General features: G+C 42.3%; 1 protein-coding gene across 2 annotated transcripts in view; it reads left to right on the top strand.

Moving 5' to 3' along the window:
• The first annotated feature begins 1,127 nt into the window (after nucleotides 1–1,127).
• LOC126297822 (glutamate receptor ionotropic, kainate 2) overlaps nucleotides 1,128–14,480 on the top strand; it is a 402,447-nt gene continuing 389,094 nt past the window's right edge. For both annotated transcript variants that reach the window (XM_049989054.1, XM_049989055.1), the window contains exon 1: nucleotides 1,128–1,225. The gene's annotated coding sequence lies outside the window, so the exon portion shown is untranslated. The remainder of the gene's footprint in view (nucleotides 1,226–14,480) is intronic.

The following is a 14,480-nucleotide window of genomic DNA, read 5'->3' as shown; positions in this document are numbered from 1 at the left end:
TCCGTTACAGACCCCATGCTGTTAGTCTTTCTGCAATTCTTGGCAAGTGGCTAATCACGAGCGCCCACTGCAATACAAATACGTTGTCTGCGACATGAGATTCACGAAACACGCTTGTGACGAGGACATTCCTCCTCTGGTGTATGATGTCTTGATGCCATTCGATCAAGTTGGCTTTCTTCTCACATTCTCGTACTATCAACTGTTATTGATATTTCTCGATTCGTAATGGAAGGAGCGCTCTTAAAATTTTGAGAGCAAAGCTCTCCACAATTCACACAGCGTTTCTTGTATTGCGTCCCATTGCTGATTGCTGTCAATTCTGTGACACTCCGCACTTAGTAGAGAAACAAATGTCGTGTCGATTTTTATGTGTTCTCTAAGGCGTTGTATTTTTGAGATTGTTCTAAAAAAAAATCCCACTTAAGACACACTGATCTTTGGAACACTTTTCTCATGAACAGAACAAGGAAACCACCCCGATGCCTGCCCCCGTTCCAGCTTTATGGAATGTGGATACTAATCCCCACCGCCGGCCGTTGTGTCGAGCGGTTCTAGGCAGTGTGATGTCCTTAGGTTAGTTAGGTTTAAGTAGTTCTAAGTTCTAGACAACTGATGACCTCAGAAGTTAAGTCTCATAGTGCTTAGAGCCATTTGATTTGAATTCCCCACCAAACATTCTTCGCGGTGATCGAAATGTGTTTTCGATAGTGGTGACTGGCATAAAAAGCCGACCTCCTACTAAAGACCTCCATGAAGAGGTATTCTTCGATTCTGGAATCTAGTCTCACAAAATGTGTCCACACCCTTTCTTTTTTTTTTAATACCTCTTTATCAGTTACTTTTAACTAACAGCAGCTACGGGTGACAGATGAGGAGAAATCTATACGTAAAAAAATTGAAAAAGGTAAAAAAAAGAAAGGAGAAATTTCAGCACATGGGTCGCACTGTGACTATCATTTTTTACGATTCGATATGTGCGGTGAACGGGTGTGCCGCGTTCGTTTGCGGCGTGGAAAGTGGCGAAGGATATAATAGAGCGATGCGAGTTAACGCGTGGCGACCGCGTGGGTATCGGGCGGCGGGGGCGGTGGCGGCGGCGGCGGCCGGGGCGCGATCGACCTGGTAGTTGCGGCGGCGGCCGCCAGGGGAGCGCTGGAGCCAGGAGGCTGCAGCAGTCGCGGGCGCGCACCAGCCAGCTTCGGCTCCCGCCAGCCTACGCCAGGCAAGTCTCGCTGCGTTGCACACCTCACGTAGCCTCTGCCGCTTCTCGCCACACAGCTATAACCGGCAAACTTGTATACCACTCACAAGGCGCTTTTTCTTCTTAAATAGAACTGTTTCATGTGTACATTAGTCGTTGCCGGTGCATCACTGCAAAAGGCGTTTTTTTTTTGTTTACGTGTACAACTCATCGGCAGCTTTAGCACTCTTAGTAGACCTTAAATCTATCGATTCAAATTGCAAACTATTTTTATAAATTAAATGTGCCTTGCGTTTATATTGTACGTAAATATACGTGCGCTTCTAAAGTGAGGTGCCTACAATTCTATTTACAGCTTCCTCGCTAAGAAGAACTCGATGTTTTAGACTAATAATTATGACAATTTTTTTACAACATATAAAAATATCAACTGCAGTTACGCTTAGATGTGTAAGAGTAACTCAAGTTAGTAAAATAACGTAATTTCATCGTTATTCTATTTACAGCTTCCTAGCTAAGAAGAAGTCGATGTTTTAGATTAATAATTATGCCAATTTCTTACAACATCTAAAAATATCAAATGCAGTTACGCTTAGATGTGTAAGAGTGACTCAAGTTGGTAAAATAACGTAATTTCATCCTCTCCTCATCGTCTTCTGGTTGTCTTTGTCCCACTATCAAGAGCCTCAATTACATCATCGTCCTCGAGTTTTTCATGTGATGAATATAGCTCACGGGCGTTACTTTTTTCGTCGTTAAATTGTATAATTTTACTCCTCAGTATCAACAATAATACGTTGTATGTAAAAGGTATTGCAGTTTTTAATGAAACTCGTTTGAGGATCATTTGCTGGATCCTGTGTTTTCTCTTCCAACTACTAAGACTCATACACTACGTTGTCTACTGGGAGCGATGTTTAAGTCATACAAAAACATTCTTAAATGATCCAGACCACACGTCTCTGTGAAAAATCAGTGACAGAGGTGCACAGTAGTAGGACACTGGATTCATGTATAGCGAGATCGTACTCGAAACCCCGAATCCGTTCTCGTGTATCCTCCGCACACGTCTCAAAAACAAAGCCGAGCTAGAGCTGCGCGGCTCGGAGTGGGTTTCGGATGCAGCAGCCCATTCACGGGCAGTCGGCGCCACCGCCACACCACGAGTTACGGCCTGCCAATGCGCGCTCTACTGTCTTCCTCCGCGACATAAACATCACACTCGCACGAAAAGACCAACTCTGACCAGAGTCTACTATACCCGTACACTTATCGAGCTGTAGCATTGACTTCTGGGAAACTTCAGTCCCTCTACGCACTGAGGTACCTCACTCCAACTAACGAAACAGACGGAATATGGGCTACTGGAAGTGGGAGCACTTTGACTGCTATTTACGATATAACATTTTTCAGTTAGCTGATGGTCCCTTCCTGCTTCTCCTCTCTCATCCCTGTCAGGCCACCTCATGCAGACTGTTTTTAAATTCTCCTAGAATGTCTAGACATCGTTTAGTAAATAATTATTTGTGGAATAACGCATATTCCAAGTTGGAGTGCTTCCGATTTACAGAAAAAAGTAACACAATGTGATCCACTTCTGTGCTACTGCTACATTTAAGCAAGATAGTAATAAACTGTGACTCTGGTAATTATTATATATGTTACAAAATGATTACCCAAAGAGATACAGTGTGTGTGTGATGGGGTATATGAACACTGTACGCCTCATCTGTACCTAACGCGCTGGGTGTTATTACTAAATTAAATAGTTGATTAAAGATGTATTAATTGTCAGAGTCACGGTAGGTGACACAGCTCGTTTACCGAGTAGGTGTATGATTGTGGATCACATTGTTCATTATATTTCCTCCTGTCGCACAGAAAAGGTTCGTCTCCCTTCACGAGTTCCTATTTGGATTAGTAAGTAGCCGGCGCTCTCTACTAGTATGAGACGTCTGTAAGGAATACTTAAAACATCCAGTTTATAGAGCGTTTTCAAATAACGTGGACATCTCATAACGGCTTTTGTAGTCGACACAAGTTATTATTGCCGGCCGCGGCGGTCTCGCGGTTCTAGGCGCGCAGTCCGAAGCCTTGCGACTGCTACGGTCGCAGGTTCGAATCCTGCCTTGGGCATGGATGTATGTGATGTCCTTAGGTTAGTTAGGTTTAATTAGTTCTAAGTTCTAGGGGACTGATGACCACAGCTGTTAAGTCCCATAGTGCTCAGAGCCATTTTGAACCAAGTTATTATTGTATATGTGACTGTAGGCTTTCCCGGCGTAAACAGTTGATGAAGGTTTCTCGGGCCTCCAACAGGGTGGTAGCGTTGATATCTCGCGACATTTCGAAGTGTGTCATACTACCCATCTTCTGGCGAGGTCATCTTTGCCCATCTTCGCTAGAAGATCGGTAGTATGACACTTCCAGAAACGTCGCGAGATATCAACGCTACCACCTGGCTGGAGACCCGAGAAACCTTCGTCAACAAGTTATTATTGTACGACAATACAAAAAAGAACAAATTTTTATCTCTGTCGCTAACACTAACAACTTTCTCACGTACCAAAATACGAAAGCAAATACATATTCTATAGGATCTAAATGTATTCCTGAAATGAATTCGAAATTTCTTAACGAGAGGAGTACATCGCCATAATGCGAAGGTTTTTACATATAGCAGCATAGTAGTGTTCTACATATTAGGGCAAAGAATCACTAGGGCACCGTTACACGCTGTTAACGTATCAGCAGAGGTGACACTTTTTTGTGCTATCCTACCCATGTTCCCACACTGACCAAATTTCGCAACGTAGTTTTACGGAAAGTTCCACTGCATATATATTATGCCTGGTTGTAAAATATCTATAATTCCGATGAAGAAAATACTCCTTTTATTTTAAAAGAAAACTAGTTGATTCATAAATGTTACGAGTACGAATATACAACAAAATATCTCCATGTCGCATACGAACATATCTCGAAAAAGCTTCTTTTCAACACATCAAACCGTTTACGAAATACAGTGGATGTCTACGTCACTTAGGACAACATATATATCAGGAAACCATTCTAATGATATCAAAGTAAAATTTGGGTTGTTTGTGACCTGTTGTCGCAGACAACCGAAATTAAGTCTCCTCACGGGGTGTTTCACATGGTAATCTCAACATAAAATTTCCTTTTGGTTCTCATTATTTCCAAAATGTTATGGAAATTTTAAATTTTCGTGCCTATAGAGCAACTTCGATTCACAAATTAGTCTGTCGCGATATAAGCTTCACGGATATTAACCGAGAGTAACGTTAAAGCACGAATAAGATTCAACGTTCTCTTATTCATAAATGTCTTGATCGCACGTGGTGGATTTATGATAGTTAATCTGTTTCATCGTCAGAACCATTCTCTTCGTACGAAATTAAAACGTCAAGTCGTAACTTAAAGTCAGTTAAGCTGATTTTAAGCAACAATGAAGATTGCTATATGATGACTTGACATATACCAAGATACTGATTCTGATGATGAAAGCCGGCCGCTGTGGCGGAGCGGTTCTAGGCGTTTCAGTCCGGAACCGCGCTGCTGCTACGGTCACAGATTCGAATCCTGCCTCGGGCATGGCTGTGTGTGATGTCCTTAGGTTAGTTAGGATAAAGTAGTTCTAAGTTTAGGGGACTGATGCCCTCAGATGTTAAGTCCCATAGTGCTTAGAGCCATTTGAACCATTTGATGATGACACTGCGTAATTTTTAGAAATCCACCAAGTCCGATCAAGACATTTGTGAATAAAAGCGTGTTTTTCCAATAGATTGCGTGCTGCAATTTGAGATTGTCAAATTTTATTGAACTAGTAGCATGCTCAACAACGATTGAGCGCGTCAGTTGCTATGCAACACGCTGTCTTCCCACACACACTTGCTGCTGTTTTCCATTGATACTGGACGTCGTGTAAATCATCCCTCGAGCAGTCTTGGTTTAAGCTAACTTGCCCTACACATCACAAAATAGAAACTCAAAACCTCTTGAGAATTTGCTTCCTGGCAACTCTTAGCCTGAGTTTGTACTCGGCAGCGCCCGTACATGTGTTTGTGTGTGTGTGTGTGTGTGTGTGTGTGTGTGTGTGTTGATTTGTCTTAGGATTATCTGTCCCTTTTCAATTCTTTCACCTCACCATTGTCCGTTAACGTCCAGGTCAGAGAAAGACAACGTCGTACCACCTCTAATACGACCATGCCTAGTAGAGCACTGTGGTATTCAAAACAGCCTTTGTCGTTGACGACAGCTTATATACAGTATACCAGGTACGATCAAAAAATTCCATCTGAGGACGTTGCCTCAGCGCATATGTAACGTAGCGTGACTGCGCTGTGCGCATATAAGCACCCACATGTAGTCGAAGGGTTAGTGTGGCATTCGTGTCTTTCCGATGTGCATGCAGTAAATATGGAAGCGTGAACTATGGCGGTATTATAATCAAATGCATCCATACAGAACCAACATGCTGTTATTCTTTTCTTGCCTGCCGAAAGTAAACACCGGTAGACATCCATCGAAGAATGAAGAATGTGTATGGGGTAGGATACCTGTCAAAAACGGCAAGGGGTGCTGCTGCTACATGATTACGCCCCATATCGCAAACGTCGTAACGCTAAAGTTACGCCAACTCACGTGGAAGATACTCGAGCATCCATCCTACAGTCCTGACCTCTCCCCATGCGATTACTACACCTACAGTTCCTTAAAAAAAGGCCTCCAAGTGCTGTCAGGTGAGGATGTGCAGCAGGCACTTGAGGACTTCTTCACTGAGCAGGACACGTTGTTATACCGAACGGGTATCTTCAGCCTAGCGCGTCGATGTGATGATTGCCACAATCCTCACGCCTGTTTGCCGGCCGGAGTGGCTGAGAGGTCCTAGGCGCTTTAGTCTGGAACCGCGCGACCGCTACAGTCGCAGGTTCGAATCCTGCCTCGGGCATGGATGTGTGTGATGTCCTTAGGTTAGTTAGGTTTAAGCAGTTCTAAGTCCTAGGCCACTGATGACCTTATATGTTAAGTCCCATAGTACTTAGAGTCATTTGAACCATTTTATAAATGTTCAATGTGAGCATCATTTGTCACACGGCACACATCAAGTCAATAGCCGAGTTCTTCCCAAACGTTGATAAGTGTGCCTTCAGTGATTGTAGCAACAGCTGCTTCAATCCGGTTTATTTACTCAGTGAGGTCTGCTGGTAGCGGAGGCACATACACACGATCCTTGATGAAGCCCCAAAGGAAAAAAAATCGCGTGGCGTTAGGTCGGGTGAACGTGGAGGCCATGCAAAGCAAGCCAATCAACGTTTGGGAAGAACTCGGCTATAGACTTGATGTGTGCCGTGTCACAAATGGTGATCACATTGAACATTTATAAGGTTCTTGGTAAAACTGTCTGAGTTGCTCTTTCACGTGACATATCATTTATAACTGTAAAGCCGGCCGCTGTGTCCTAGCGGTTATAGGCGCTGCAGTCTGGAACCGCGGTGGTGCTACGGTCGCAGGTTCGAATACTGCCTCTGGCATGGATGTGTGTGATGTCCTTAGGTTTAAGCAGTTCTAAGTCTAGGAGACTGATGACCTCAGATGTTAAGTCCCATAGTGCTTAGAGCCACTCGAACAATTTTTAACTGCAATTTTAATAGAATAAAGATTATAAAGCCTTAAAACCCCGATATTCATTTATAAACACCCTGTATTGGCAATTTTGTTTTTGCAACCTGTAGCTTGAGTCAGCTCGTACACGAAAGAGTTGTCCTAAATTAGTCTAGTGCGATAATCGTTTTACCGATATATATTAACAGCGACATTAAAGCACGAGGAATAACGATTTCTCCAGCACCGACAACATCACCCTGACCAGCTCTGACTGCCACCGCCATGCGAAAGCCCACTGCTCAGACGTTGCTGGAGTATTCATTATTATTCGTGTCGTACTGTCTCCGTTAATACATACCGGTAAAACGGATGTGTCACTAGACTAATATGGTGGGGGACGTAAAATAGTGATTTAAAAATTATTTGGTTTGAAACGTTCCAGCGTCGATGGAATGTTTCCATTTCTTTCTCGTTTCAAACAAAATGTGTGTGTGTCTGTGTGTGTGCGTGTTTTGAAAGGACTGAATGTTTTTCTAAATGTTTAGCTTTTTTTTAACTGAACTATTTCTTTTATGACCTGTAATTGAATGTCCTTTAAGACAGAGGTATACTTGGTTTTATTTAGTTTACAGCAACAGTTTTCTAGCGAAAAGAAACGGAGCATGTTTTAAATATGAAATCAAATATTGCCAGCCCGGTCCGGAATCTGTAATGTATTTAATACATTTCTTCCTTCTCTTTGAGCTAAGTTTCAGTGCGCATCAGAATGCCCCTATATCTACAGCTCTCGAATATAGTTAAAAATTAATTCTTCCATTATAAATTGCTTTTTTCAATATCTCGGTACGCTCAAAGTACTCGCCACCTGCATACTGCCATTCGCCGGGAACTTACTTTTGGAAATACCAAGCTCTACATGAAATACTATGCGTGCTCACTAATCTATTTCTAGACACCAAGAAATAAAACCTAGGCGTCTTCCTAACAGCGATTCAGTCACAATGTCGTGACTTAGTGATGCGACGTAGCCGGCAGTTGTGGCCGAGCTGTTCTAGGCGCTTCAGTCCGGAGCCGCGCTGCTGCTACGGTCTATGTCCTTAGGTTAGTTAGGTTTAAGTAGTTCTTAGTCTAGGGGACTGATGACCTCAGATGTTAAGTCCCATAGTGCTCAGAGCCATTTGAACCATTTGAAGCAACGTAAAATGTTTACCAGGAGAGGTGGATTGGCGCTGACTAGCAATCTAACCTATTTATCGCAACGTAACCCCACTTCCTTACTTAGAAGTGTTCACCAGAGCTTCCTCCTTGCCTTATAACCAATTTCTAAAATGCATATAAGAGTACGGGAAGCCTGAGAATCGCCAGTTGACATCTAATTATAGAAAACCGAAATTTTGTAAATAAGGGACTATCTCAGTTTCCGCCGGTAAGATGAAAATGGAGCAATTCATAACTAATAACAATCAGGTACGACGCAGACATTCATTAACCCATACTGCTCATGCCAGCATTGCGTTTTTAATATTTTGCTATGTACCTAGAGATTCTCGTATTGAAGATCGTACAGATACCGAAATAAATGAGAAGGAACTCTTCAACACATCATTTAAGCTTGATATGACAGTTTTATTGACACGCTATGATCTCACTGGCTGCACTCTACCGTATTCAAAAAGTCATCAGGGTGGAAATTTCAACACTCTTCATGTTTTAAGCAAAAGTTTCACATTCACAGTGATTATAAAATGGCGATATTCCAAAAATTGCCTTCAGTGTAAACTTCCTTCGCCACTTTCCCCGAATAGCTCCGTTAAGTAAATGAATGGAGTTGCCTGAACTTTCCTTTAATGGCGCTATAAACAACGCTCTGTGAGGGCTGCCGGGGAAACATGTAGTAATTAAATTCCCCATTCATACTCGTGGAGGGTTATGGGAATTCTTCTCTTTAGCTTCCATTTCATAGTAAGTAAAGCGAGACAAGCTGTCCGTGAATCTTAAGCTTTTACTCACCTTAAAAGCGTCGTTAATCTTAGGGCAGCTGTAATACCTTCTTCAAAGCATTACATTGAATTGCGTGCATAGAGTGATCAAATTGTGCGTTACGAGCTGGAGCGCTTTACACCCGAGAGCACGACATGGATGAATTTTAGGAAGTTACCGTCGTTGATAGCACAGCTTCACCTTCAGCTTGAGGCAGGGAGCACAGCACACAACCAAAAATACTTAGCTGGATAATGTAAATGCTGAAAATTACCTATTTATTCGTCAGTTACAAATTCACTTCACGATGAGATCCTCGTTATCTCACAAACCTGTCTCAATTATTTACTTATAATCAATATAATGGGGATATTGCAACCGTAAGGCAAGTAGATGCACTTCATCATGATCAACACATAATCGGTAATCAACTGCCAGAATGAAATTTTCGTTCTGCAGCGGAGTGTATGCTGATATGAAACTTCCTGGTAGATTAAAACTGTATGCCGGACCCACACTTGAACTCGGGACCTCTGCTCTACCGACTGAGCTACCCAAGTACGACTCAGGACCCCTCCTCACAGCTATAAATCTGCCGTTACCTCGTCTTCTACCTTCCAAACTTCACAGTAGCTCTCCTGCTAACCTTGTAGAACTAACACTTCTGGAAGAAAAGATATTGCGGCAAAGTTCCTGAGTTCTAGTTTCGCTCCGGCACACAGTTTTAATGTGCCAGTAAGTATCAGTAATCAAATTGCTTAAATACCGAAGAAAGGACACTCAAACCATTTAATATCGTACTTGATGGTGAGAAACATTTGCTGACAGACTAGTTTCTTGTGTAAAAGACATATTACTACACTAGTTAATTAAATGACAAAGAATTATGTTCGCAGTAGCAAAGAAGAATATATTCTTACATTCATTTACTTTATGTTAAATTTAACGTACTGCAGCGTGTTTCAAGCACGTTTTGCTCATCGTCATGTTTTTATGCGTAGGGATATGTAAGTAAGTTATATTGGTATGTATAAATGCCTGATGACCAGCAAAAGATGTTTGAAACGCTTGCAATATGTTAAATTAAACATAAAATAAATGCGACTCTTAGTAGAAAAATACAAATAATTATTTGACGGTCATGACATCTTAGGTAACATGTTCACAATTAATAACACTCTGGTGTCACTGAGAGAAGCCTTTTTCGAAGCCAAGAATGTAATGCGAAAAAATTGGACAAGGGCTGTAAAAGCTCACAACTGATAAGAAGACACTGAATCGTAATAACATGAAGGATAGCAGACAGACGTTGGTACGTATGGGTCATCTGCGGACTGTAAGTTTTAGACACTATATACCGTTTGATGTTTTAACACGGTTGATTCAAACAACGCCTCCGTCTCATTAATATCATTCCATTTTATTTTTGCAGCTGTGGTGAAGGAGACGAAGAAATGAACCACATTCTTTTTGACCGTATAAACCGTTAAGACAGGTCAAAAACCTTGCTGACGAACATCGTCACTCTGAGATATCTGTTACTGACCAATATCTGTAACGTTACCATAATGTCATACTGCAGTAAACAGAGCACTTTATACCACTTTGGTGACCATACAGTGTGTGTGTGTGTGTGTGTGTGTGTGTGTGTGTGTGTGTGTGTGATAGAGGCTTAGGGGCGTCGAGGTTATCAGTGCGCGTCTACATAAGGAACATTTCTGGAACGCAAGGAAATGATTTTAAGGTTAATTGCATTTGCTGGCCGGCCAGAGTGGCCGAGCGGTTCTAGCCGCTACAGTCTAGAAACGCGAGACCGCTACGGTCGCAGGTTCGAATCCTGCCTCGGGCATGGATGTGTGTGATGTCCTTAGGTTAGTTAGGGTTAAGTAGTTCTAAGTCCTAGGCCACTGATGACCTCAGCAGTTAAGCCCCATAGTGCTCAGAGCCATTTTAATCGCAATTTGCTAATTTTTGCGTCATACATATGGCTATTTCAACCATTTCTCTACGTATAATATTACGTGTCGCTTTAATATACAACTGATTTTCGGTGAAAAGTTTCTACATGGAAGTTTCTAAAACGCATAAATCTGAAATACGGAACACTGGTCAGGGAAAAAATGTTCTGGAAGACGGCTGCTCAAATACCCGTCCAGACATAGTGATTTAGGTTTTCTGTGATTTCTCTAATTCCTTTAAGGTGATCGCCGGGACGGTTCCTCTGAAAGTTTACGGCCTGTTTCCTTCCCCATCCTTCCCTAATGCGAGCTTGTGTTCCGTCCCTAATGATCTCGTCTTCTGAGGGACTCTCAGTCTTAATATTCTTTCCTTTGCTGCGGCATTTCTATACCCAAACAAACTGAATAAAGTTTCCACTTCTTCTGCAGACGAAATATGTCTTTGAAGCGTACGCAGTGAGCTCTTTTTATCCAACATTATCCGTTTACCTCCCGTTTTCGTTTGAGTTGGTGTTCACACACTACATCCTCCCATCCCATAAACCGTTCATGTGGAATATCGGATCAGGGATTCACTGGACTGTAGGTTTTGTAAGAAATACAACTCAGTTCATTGTCATCAATAACGAGACAACGGTATAAATTAGGTAAACATGCAGCTACTTCAGGGAAGTGCAATAGGACCGCCACGTATGCCTCTGGGTATACATCAGGTAGCGTGCAACGTCCTCTCTTCCGGACGACGCAGTTATATACATCGGCATCGTATGATCTCAAAACTTTGGAAAGTACAGAAAGACCTGTAAATACCATGGCGTGCTGAAAATTAGTGCTTCTGAATTTTTTATGTGAAAACACTGAAATCTTTTTGAATAAGACAGACTTTATTAACATTTTAGTTCTTCATTCTTCCTAACTGCATATTTATTTCTCAACATAGCCACCCTGGCGAATAACACACTTGTCCCAATGTAAGACCACTTTGTTGGTACCGTCACTGTTGCCGGAGCCACAACATCACCTCTCCTTGCATCGCTTCATCACTTAATGGTGTTCTTTGTGTTTTAGAAACAGATGAAAACGAACAACCCAACGTCGCATATTGTTGATGTGGATGCAATCATCACCCTACACAGTTTTGATTCGTCTACGGATTTCAATAGGAGGCACGTTTCCTGCGGTTTGGAACTCGATAACAGCACGCTGTTTCACACATACCAACATAGTTAAGTTACACACCGCCATGTTACGTGCTACAGTTAAGAGCACTCTAGCGGCAGAGGATTCCAACATGTGTCAGCACAGCAGGAAACTCAACCGAGTAATATGGATGACATGTAATAACTCAACCGATATTGAGAGCAGAAAAAAAATCAGAGGCACCACGTTTCAGCACGTCCTCGTAGTCAACACTTGCTGTGAAGAGTAACTGTTTATTATATAGATACACATGCGTCAGGATGCGCTACATAATATGTTCAAAAACCCCTAGCATAAAAGGGGGATTTTTCCAGGGTTCACACTTCGGATTTTATTGGTGATAAAGAGGCAGAATTAAGTCGGGTGATGCTGAGGAAATTAGATACTTAAAGTAATAAAGGAGTTTTGCTATTTGGGGAGCAAAATAACTGATGATGGTAGAAGTAGAGAGGATATAAAATGTAGACTGGCAATGGCAAGGAAACCGTTTCTGAAGAAGAGAAATTTGTTAACATCGAGTATAGATTTAAGTGTCAACACGTCGTTTCTGAAAGTATTTGTATGGAGCGTAGCCATGTATGGAAGTGAAACATGGACGATAACTAGTTTGGACAAGAAGGGAATAGAAGCTTTCGAAATGTGGTGCTACAGAAGAATGTTGAAGATTAGGTGGGTAGATCACTTAACTAATGAGGAGGTATTGAATAGGATTGGGGAGAAGAGGAGTTCGTGGCACAACTTGACTAGAAGAAGGGATCGGTTGGTAGGACACGTCCTGAGGCATCAAGGGATCACAAATTTAGCACTGGAGGGCAGCGTGGAGGGTAAGAATCGTAGAGGGAGACCAAGAGATGAATACACTAAGCAGATTCAGAAGGATGTAGGTTGCAGTAGGTACTGGGAGATGAAGGAGCTTGCACAGGATAGAGTAGTATGGAGAGCTGCATCAAACCAGTCTCAGGACTGAAGACCACAACAACAACAACAAAGAGGCAGAGTCAATTTTTTAGGATAGCCATTGGGCTAGGGACCATTTTTATATCCAACAGAAGTATCGTTTTACTGTAACTATCCCACCGTACAGGATCGGAGTTTGAATATTACACGCTTCCTCCAGCTTATGCAAACGGAGCAAAACGGTTGGTTGTTTTTGAATTAGATGCAGCCTACGGTGCGCCTTACGGATATTATGGAAGCACAATTTAGTATATGGGTAGTTCCTGAGAAAACCTCAAAAAACTGTTTTTGGGTCCCAAAAAGCGAGCCGCGGTGTCCAAAACGGCTGTTGCACAACAAATGGTTGTACTTTTTATGATATATTCCGAAAATCCCGATCTCGAACAAACTTGAAAATTTTCTTGATACTTTTATCCGTTTCTGAGGTACAGTGATTGCAAGTTATCTTACTTGTACAAGCAAAATACGCACGTAACGGCGTGAGGCGAAAATGTAGTTTATTGAGGCCAACGAGAAAGCAGACCGTGGTGTGTACGTCACATCACGTGACACTACAGGTATTACGAGTGCCAGCAGCTGTCTCTGGTGGGGAGTGAATAACTACAGCGTGTACGTAAAGTCCAGGAACACTTTCAATAATTTACTGCATAAGAGCTAAACATTGTACAGATGTCATACATATTGCATTTTGAAGAGAAACTCTGAAGGCTTTTTTCTTTCGTTTTTTTCTCTTTTTTTTTTACAAACATTCAATATGCGAACCGTGAGTGACCCGGCAGACGTCAATACGGTAATCGAAAACTTTCCGTACCCGTCCCAACATGGCATCGTCGACTGTGGCAGTCGCTTCCCTGATTCTCTCCCGGAGCTCTGTTGCACCACGTAGTAGAGGCGGCACGTACACCAGATCTTTAATGCGTCCCGACAGGAAAAATTCACACGGAGTGAGATCTGGTGATCGGGAAAGCCATTTCATGAAACAACTGTCCCCTTCTGTAGCACAGCCGATCCACCGATGCGGCAGCTCCGTGTTTGCGACTCGCGCTGACTATTGGCCAATTACCAAACTACGCTGTGGCAGTATACATAAAAAAAACTTCCAGGGTTTCTCTTAAAAATGACATATGTATGATACCTGTACAATGTGTGGTTCTTGTGCAATAAATAATTGAAAGTGCTCCCAGACTTTATGTACACTCTGTATTTCAGATGAATTTAGTAATTCTTGACTGCTTGTTTAAATGCTTGGAAGTTCTCGATAGCACACGACAAAATTACAACTTTTATTCGGCACCTTTTAATTAAATACTGATTTCCCGTGGGTCTTGCATGGAGCCGAGCATTCACAGAGTGTGGCAGACAAACCGATTAATGTTACAGCGTCCGTATATCTCGTTGGCTCCGGTAGTTTGTAAAGTGACGTAGCACGGACATGTATGATGCATGCTGTAAAGAGCCTCCGTTTTCACCAGAAGCCTTCTAGGAACCTTATGTTGTAGCACTAGACCACATGCAAAATTTTTGTGCGCGTAAAATCCGGTGTGAGGTGCAGA

This window comes from Schistocerca gregaria, chromosome X (assembly GCF_023897955.1).
Source record: "Schistocerca gregaria isolate iqSchGreg1 chromosome X, iqSchGreg1.2, whole genome shotgun sequence".
Lineage (NCBI taxonomy): Eukaryota > Metazoa > Arthropoda > Insecta > Orthoptera > Acrididae > Schistocerca > Schistocerca gregaria.
This window is presented reverse-complemented; position numbering and strand designations above follow the sequence as displayed.